Raw genomic sequence first — 8,962 nt, forward strand, 5'->3', positions numbered from 1 at the left:
ACACCCCTTTTCATGCAGCCAAACCAATTTTCATCACAGCACTTCTCCTAGTGGAGGATAAAGGTCTTTTCTTGAATTTCTACTATCTCCCCTAGACTCTAAGCTCCTTGAGGGCAGGGGCAGCATCTTAATCCACTTTGTATCCTTAGAGCCTAACACAGTGACTGTCAATATACTAAACACTTTATAAATCTTTAATTGGTCCTAGACACTGGAGATAACATGCAAAAAAAAAACCTTGGAAAACTAGAACATACAAGGTGTAATTTGGACTAGGTCCTGAATGAAGACTTAGAATTTACTGATGAAATGATATCTGGGGGCCGGCCCCGAGGCTTAGCGGTTAAGTGCACGCGCTCGGGTTCGGATCCTGGGTGCGCACCGACGCACCGCTTCTTTAGCCATGCTGAGGCCTCGTCCCACATACAGCAACTAGAAGGATGTGCAGCTATGACATACAACTATCTACTGGGGCTTTGGGGTTGGGGAATAAATAAATAAAATTAAATTAAAAAAAAAGAAATGATATCTGGGATGTTTTAACATAAGCCCAGAGCCCCCTTTACTGTAAACTGTACACCTTAAATGTGAAAAGTAAAATCAAAATAAAATTTCTGTAGAGTAACACAGGAAAATATCTTCATATTCTAAGGCTAGGGATAGATTTCTTAAATAGTACAAAAAGCAGTAATCATAAAAGGAAAGATTAAGTATATTTCATTAAAATCAAGACTTTCCATTCATCAAAAAAGACCATTAAAAGAGTGAAAAGGCAAGATACAGAATGGAAAAAGATAAACTTTATATACATCTATCCCAGAAAGACTCATATCTAGAATAAAGAATTACAAATCAATAAAAATTTTTTTTTTTAATTTAGACACCTCACAAAAGAGGACATAAAAATGGCCAAGATACTCAACTGCAATCATCAAGAAAATGCAAAATAAAACCACACTGATATATTACTGCACCTCTAGCAGAATAGCAAAAATTTTAAAAACCGACAAGCATCAGCAAGGAAGTGGTGTAACCGGAATATCATTCCCTGCTAATTGGTACAACCACTTTGGGGAAATGTTCAACAATATCTAATACTAAAGTTTTATTACTCACATACCTCTCAAACCAACAATTCCACGCCTAGGTATAAACCCTAACCTAGTAATGTTCTGTCTCTTCACTTGTGATGGTATACTTGGTAAAAATTCTTTACCTTCACACTTAGGATTGTGCACTTTTTCTGCATATTACACTTCAATAAATTTTCTAAGATTTCTTTGAGACAAAGTTCTCAAAGACTTTAACGCTATTTAGAATAGAAAAGGAGCTTCTGGTAAAGTGAAGTTTACCAATAAAATTAAAAAACAACCTACTAACACATACCAGCCCAGAACAAAGGTAAAAACTACCAACAGATAATTTTCTTGATCTTCATGAAGCACTGGGTTTCTTTCAGCAAAGAAAGGAGTTTATTATTCTAAACTGTAACCCAATGGAAAGATATTTGTGCAAGAAAATGCTGCTTTTCGAGATCACCTCTAACAGCAATAGATAGGAGGCAAGCGAAGGAACCATTCCAAAAGTTTTAGTTAACTCTTCGGTGAAAGGATGCCAACTGAGTTGATATGGGACGCCCAAAAGACAGACAGAAAGGAAGACACAAAGAAATCACAGCAACTCTAAAGCAAACACCAACACCACAATCCAACCTACCGGAAATTCTGTGGTTAATCTGAGGCTTGCCCCGCTAGTCATAAGGTGATTCAGTGATGGCTACAAACCCTCCCCAAGTGCGTCCTTGGGAGTCACCTAATACACCTGGCTTGCCCATCATCCGCCTGGAGACACCACATTGCGCAGAATCCCGGAGGCCAAATCAAGACGCCAACATTGCAAGTAAGAGGTGCCGCCAGTCTCGCCCCACCAGATCACCCAGACAGAACGAACTTCTGGCCTCGAGGGCGGTGGTGAAAGGAGAGTACCCCCTACAGGATTTACGAGGAAGCGCCCCCGAAGCTGCCCCGTCCCCCTACCTCCCTGGGACTCCACTGGCGGACCCACCGGCGAGTTTCTTCCGCAGCGCCCACGGGAGGAGGGTCCCGGGCCGCGGCGGCCGCAGGGAACTTAGGCCCCGGCGGCGCCCGGCGCGCCCGCCCCGCTCGCGCCGCAAGTTTGGTGGTGGCCCCCACTCGTCGCGCCGCGGCCCCGCCGTGCGCCCCGCGGAACCCGGGCTCGCGGCCCGCCCGGCCCGGCGCGGCGCCCCTCACCTTGGAAACGTTGGGTGGACTCCGCTGTAAACATTAACTTCCCATCCAGCCGGCAGCCGCGCCGCCGCGTCTCAGCGCCTCGGCCCCGCTCCCGGCTCCGCGGGCCGCCTTCCGCGTCCTCTCTCGAGCGCCGCGCTCACTCAGGAGCTCAGGGCCGCCCTACCCCCTCAGCCAGCCCTGCGGACGCTGCGGCTGTCTCAACTCCCACCCGACCCCCAGGCTGCCTGCACGCCAGCTCCCCCAAGGTCCGTCCCGGCCGCGTCAGGAGAGCCGAAGGCGCAGGCGCAGCAGGGCCTTAAAGAGACCGGGTCGCCTCTACCGCATAATGGATTTGAGCAGGTTAGGGGCCGGGCTGGCCGGCCGAGAAAAGGAGAAGCTGAAGGGATTGGACCGCGGGGAACCGGGGCGGGGAAATGCCGCTCCCTCCTCCGCCTCTCTTTCAAAGCCCCGGCCCTCGGCCGTACTAATTGCTGACTTCCCCAATTTCTTGAACCGCCCCTTGCATGTAAGAGCTGCACAAGACACACCCCCTCGGGGGCCCAAAACGACCCCGCGTTGAAGGCTGCGAGCCGCGCACTGCCGGGCCGCTCACGCGCCTGTCTCCCAGGCCGCGGGCACGCGATGCAGACGCGCAGCCTTCGAAAGGCCGCCCGGGCTCCTCCGAGAGGTAACCTAGGTCACTCTCAAAAACAGTAATCATCGTGTAAATGACACTTGTGATTGCAAATCACTCCATCGTCACTGGTTTTATGCAGAGTCCTGCACAGGGCAGAACATGGGCACAAATATGTGAGGTCCAGCCGGGCAGCCATCCAGGATCAACGAAGAAATTCTTAGAAGGAAAGCACTTAGTTTGGGACAGAAACAGCCTACTAATTCTGGTCCAATCCCGGGAAAAACAGGCAAGAAAAATAATAAAGACGATATAAATTACTTACATTATACATTTAGAAGAGACAAAATGATAGTAATTATCAGCATCAAAAAACTCCAGAATTATTTGCCTGGAAATTAGATAGCCCTGGTTATTTTCTAATTTAAATTTATAAGATAGAATCTCCAGAAGTGGTTCCACTGTAATAAGCATTTCAGAAAAAACAACTCATTTTTTTTAACAAGATTAGGAAACACCAAAAAATAGGAAGTAGAGCCATGCCCTCCACCCTGCTATAAAACTTTGAAATCTTGACATTTTATCTGCGGCAAAATTTTGCATAACTTTAGGTCATGCCATTATTTAAAGTCAATTTCAATTAACAATTTCATTGTAACTGAATCCATCTTATATAAGAAAGCTAGGAGACATCCTTGATAATTTACCTTTCTCTCCTGTGTTCCATCTATCAGCAAATCCTGTTGATTTTACCTCCCAAATTTTCCTTGAATCTGTTCTCCTCCATCACCACCCCAGTCCAAGCTACCTTTGCAGTAGGGAAGAGGGGGTTGTGGAAAAGGCTATTAACCTAGTCTTTTAGTTGGTGTACCCACATGCCCTCTAGCCTCTCTCTAATCACTTCTCCACACAAAAGGCTCTTGTGACCCTGTCACTTCCCAGTACAAACCATTTCAATAGCTTCCCATTCTCTTAAACCCCTTAAGTAACCAAGCCCTGCAGCGTCAGGCGCCTTGCCCACCTCTCCACATTCTCTCACTGCTCAGACCACGTTCTCTCCTGTTCTCTTTGCTCCAGCCTCACTGTTCTCTTCCAATCCCTCAAATCTTCCTGCCTCCGCAGAGCTTTTGCATATGCTTTGCTCTGCGCCTGGAAAGCTCTTCCAACCCTCCTCCTTCTGACTTCAGCTCTAGTCTCTACCTCTGAGAAGAACCTTCTGACCTCCCTACCTCCGTCCCCACCTATCACATCGCACTGAAACTGTAATTGTATTATTTTGGTGAATTTTTGTTTGCAGTAGACTATTAGATTCCTAAGGCCAGAAGTTTGGTTTTGTTTGGTTCATGGTTATATTTCCGTATTTGTTCAATACATATTTGTTTAGTTAATGAATGAGAATCATAGAATGCTAGAACTTGAACTAGATGTGGCTTAAAGGTTACCTAAGTCGTAGAAAGGTAAAATGTCACGATGTGACATTTGGAATAAGCGTCTAAAAAGAACTCCGTTATTTTAAAACTGATTTTATATTGTTTTAGCTGGGTTCTCACAAGAATCTTTGGGTAACCTTTAAAACTGAATTCTCAAAGCACCTTGTATAAACCCCAAAGTTAATAATGATAGCTATGGGATGGGTCCACATGAAACTAATAACATTGGTTGCTTCAAGGAAGGAAGATTGAGTGACTGGAGGACAAGGAAAGAGACTTTTGACTGCCTGCCCTTTTGTACCTTTTCAATTTCAAACCCTGTGAATGTATTACGTATTTGAAAATAAATAAATGACAAAAGAGTGCATACTGTGTGATTCTATTTATTTGAAATTCTAGATAAGGCAAAACTAATCTGTGGTGAAAAAAATCATAAGTAGTGGCCTCTGGCAGAGGATTGACTGGGAAGGTACATGAGAGAAGTTTCTGAGTAATAACAATGGTCTCTATCTTGATAGGGGTGTGAGTTACAGAGATGTCTTCATTTCATCAAAAAATATATAGTTAAGGGCCGGCCCTGTGGCTTAGCAGTTAAGTGCACGCGCTCCGCTGCTGGCAGCCCGGTTCGACCAGGGGCGCGCCCCGACGCACCGCTTCTCCGGCCATGCTGAGGCTGCGTCCCACATACAGCAACTAGAAGGATGTGCAGCTATGACATACAACTATCTACTGGGGCTTTGGGGGGAAAAATAAATAAATAAATAAATTATAAAAATATATATATAGTTAACATTTCAATTAATGTAAATTTTACCTAAAAATATATAAAAATAAATTTTAAAAAATAGTGACAGCATTATTATTTTGAAAATAAGTTAACACATGGTTGAGCACTCACTGTGTTCAGGTATTGGCTAAGAGCTGTACATACACTATTTCTTGTAATCCTCATACTCACCTCGTGAAGTAGGTATTATTATTATTTTTGTGTGTGTGAGCAAGCTCAGCACTGAGCTAACATCCATGCCAATCCTCCTCTTTTTATGGAGGAAGACTGGCCCTGAGCTAACATCTGCCCATCTTCCTCCACTTTATGTGGGACGCCGCCATAGCATGGCCTGACAAGCGGTGCGTTGGTGTGCACCCGGGATCCGAACCCGGGCCACGAGCAGCAGAGTGCACACACTTAACCAATACGCCACGGGGCTGGCCCTCAAGTAGGTATTATTATCATAACCCCCTTGCTTATGAGAAAACTGAGACTTAGTAAATACCAAGTAACTTGCCCCTATTTATACAGTTGGAAAATAGTGGAGCACGGCTTTGAACCCAGTCAGCCTAATGCCAGAAGTGGTTAAACTCTAGGCCTTATAGTACTTCTCTAAAATTGTAAATTTTTGGCTTATGCATATTATTTACCTACTAGATCAAGAGCTTCGCGATGATTGTAATCATATTTTGTTTTAGGCTTCTCAATAGCCCCAGCACTTTGCATAGTAGCTATTCAATGTATTTTGAACGAATGATAAAGAGTGATTTTATTAGTACAAATTATATACATATATATTTATATATGTATTTTATATATAAATATATTATTTATATATGTATTTTATATATAAATATATTATTTATATATATATATATAATATAAATAATCACTACTGCTGTGCTAAGCGCCTGAGATGTATTATCTCAAATGAGATCCCAGGCCTGAGGAGAGAGGCTTGTACCATTAGCTCTGACCCTCCAGCACTATCCCTGCTTGACCCCTTTCCTTCACTCACCCTAAGCATATCAATTTATCTGATGAAAAAGCTTACACTTTAACTTTTCACTGAAATAGCTAAATCTAACCAGAGAAGTAGCTAATTCTAACCTCTCACAAGTGCTTGCGCACTTGCGTAAGTGAAATTCCACTGTGTGAATTCCACACCAACACCACCTCTGCTCCAGCGTCTGCCACTCTGCTCTTCACACTCTGGAGTCTGAAACTAGAGTGGGAGATAAAGGAAGCATGGTGCGGTGGGCAGTGGCCCCTCCTCAGGGTCAGTTTAATTTGAGGTAAATTCAGATAGCAATTCGAAGTTTTCTATGTTCTAATGCTGCACACGCTTAGCATTGATTTGTGTCGCTGTCCGGGAGGGGAACAAAAGGAGGGTCTGAATTTCATCCCGTCTAAACCTGGCAACAGTTAAATCTCAGAACACCATGCTCTCAACTGCCTGAGGTGTTTTATAAGACAGCCATGTGAGCCTCATTGCTCATAGAAAGGAAAAGCCAGGGAGGCATTCCCTGAGAGGAAAAAATACCAGGGTACAGAGGAGGAGCTCACCAGTGGAGTCAAACCCACTGGTGAACAACACCTCACACTCACAATGAAAGCTCACAATGAAGTAGTGAAAGCCTATTTCATTTGGCTCATTTGCTTTCCACAACACGAATCCAAAAGGCACTCAAGCACAAAAGCTGTGGCCTCTCTATTTATCAAGGTTGTAAGAACGGCTTTCTTCTTATAACCACTTCACCTCCACCACATTCCATTCTTTGCAAGACACATTATCTTAGGAAAGAACATTGTTAAGAGACACACAATTTTATTGCCATCTCTTGGCACTTGTGCACAGGTCGAGACTAGATCTGGCATGGTCGTGGTAAAGAACCAGCTCTCTGGCTCTAGAGTTGGGACATCATTTCTATATGTGATATTAGACATTCACACCATCAACCCAACAACAGCTTTTGAAACTGCACCACCAAAATGAGACATCAATAGAGTGCCAATTTCTACCCCACCCACCAAAAGGAGAAGTCCATTCTTTTCTTAACTTCCTGAAATATCTGTTTTAAAGCAAAGTAAAATTTGGTACAACTAGAGTAGTAATTCCACTTAAACTTTCCAATTATCTGGGAATTAGTAATCTCTATATTAATGCAGGTGACTAGATTATAGCCTAAAATTTCAGGTGTACTTGCCAATAGTATGCTTATTTTCTTTGAGCCCCAATCTTCTCATCCATGAGCTGGAGATAATAATAATAATATCTACCTAAGCACTGAAGTCACAATTAAATGAAATAATATACGCAAGGCACATAATAAGCATTCAACAGTGGTACCTATTGTAATTGTTAATATCCAAAGCCACAAAGCACCAACGTGCAAAATTAAAAGATAGACCAAAAAAGGTGCTGAATTAGAAAAATCCTGGCTCTACCACCTGCTAGTTGTCTAGCCTTGAACCTCTGTAAACTTCAGCTTCTTCATCAGGCAAATAAAGATAAGAGTCACCAATGATAGATGTGTTGAAAGATGTGTTGTTTCATGTGAAAATGGTCTAATAACAGTGAAGTCAAGTACAAACTTTAGCTAATGTTAATTAGCACCCTGCCCCCCACCTCCACCATAAAAAGATGAGGAAACTATGTTAGGAAGGTGTTGCTTTACAGTAAAATTAATTTAGCTTGTATTAGGAACTGTGCTTCTAAACACGACTGGGAAAAACCACTGCTGAAGTTATCTCTGAGAGGCCACGCAACCATCAACATCGCCACCAAATAGAATTTGTGAACAAATAGTACTATGATAACCAGTCATTTTCCTCAGCTAATCTTTTCTCCACGTGAGAAGTTTAAAGCCCATACAGACACACCAGCTCTCCTCTGAGAATGTACATTCAAAAGAGATAACCAGCAGCCAATTACAGCAAGGAGAGAAACAGTGTTGAATTACAAAAAGCCAGTTACTAAAATGGCTTTCTTACAGGTGTGGAATTAAACCTAACACTTCGTAAATTCTCGTTCATCACTTGAATGGCCACAATACAATGAGATAACATTCTTAAAATAAAACTGAAGAAATGTTAACAAGCTGTTTCTATTTTGAAGATTAAGCAAAGTATACAAATCCCAACTCAATGACAAAATATTTCCTGTTGCAGCAATTACGTTTTTATAAGTTTTAATATAAAATCAAACATTGTTTTAGACATTTACCTGTTTCCCATTAGGGTTTCTAAAGGCAGCAGTCATTTTGATGGTAACCATGATAAGCAGAGAAGACAGGGATACTGGGGATTTGAATTGAATTTATAGCTGACTCATAGGGAGTGTTTACAACGACATTGCCACTGGGATCCACCCATTAAACACCCTTTCAGTTCCATCCTATACAGTTGTGAGTTGGTACCCTTAGGGAAAGCTGGGAATGTGGAGGACTAGGAATGCAGTAACTAAAGCTTTTTGGTCTTGTGACGGCTAATTGTTTTAGTTTTTCTTACACTTTTTCTTCCTTTCTCCCCCTCTCCCTCCCTCCCTTCCTTTCTTCCTGTTTCCTTCCTTCCTTCAATGACTCAATTTGTCTCAGAATGACAACTGTATATTAACTGTTATTGTGTTTGAGGTGCTGACTCTGAGGCATTGGCTAGAAGCTTCTGTATATTAGGTGGTTTCAGCTCTTGGGATTTGACACTAGACACAATTATTAATTTGGTAAGACTTACCTTTTTGGTTATTTTTTTACTCTTTAGCTGAGGTTTTGGAATCCTGCACGCTATTGTGTTCTGTTAATGGATATTGCAATTTTGTTACTCAGGGCCATTAATTGAGAGTTTACTATGAAATACAGAAGCAAGAGATGTACCTTGAGAG

General features: G+C 42.6%; 1 protein-coding gene across 9 annotated transcripts in view; it reads right to left on the minus strand.

The window, feature by feature from the left end:
- The window catches only part of EVI5 (ecotropic viral integration site 5), a 233,937-nt gene extending 225,610 nt beyond the window's left edge, over window positions 1-8,327 (minus strand). For 7 of the 9 annotated variants that reach the window (XM_058538530.1, XM_058538529.1, XM_058538527.1 and 4 more), the window contains exon 1: window positions 8,309-8,327. The gene's annotated coding sequence lies outside the window, so the exon portion shown is untranslated. Of the gene's footprint in view, window positions 1-2,270; window positions 2,579-8,308 lie in introns of those variants that run through there. The other 2 variants (XM_058538523.1, XM_058538524.1) reach the window with 1 other exon arrangement.
- Between the last annotated feature and the right edge of the window lie 635 nt (window positions 8,328-8,962).

The sequence above is a fragment of the Diceros bicornis genome, chromosome 4, assembly GCF_020826845.1.
Source record: "Diceros bicornis minor isolate mBicDic1 chromosome 4, mDicBic1.mat.cur, whole genome shotgun sequence".
NCBI classification, from domain to species: Eukaryota; Metazoa; Chordata; class Mammalia; order Perissodactyla; family Rhinocerotidae; genus Diceros; species Diceros bicornis.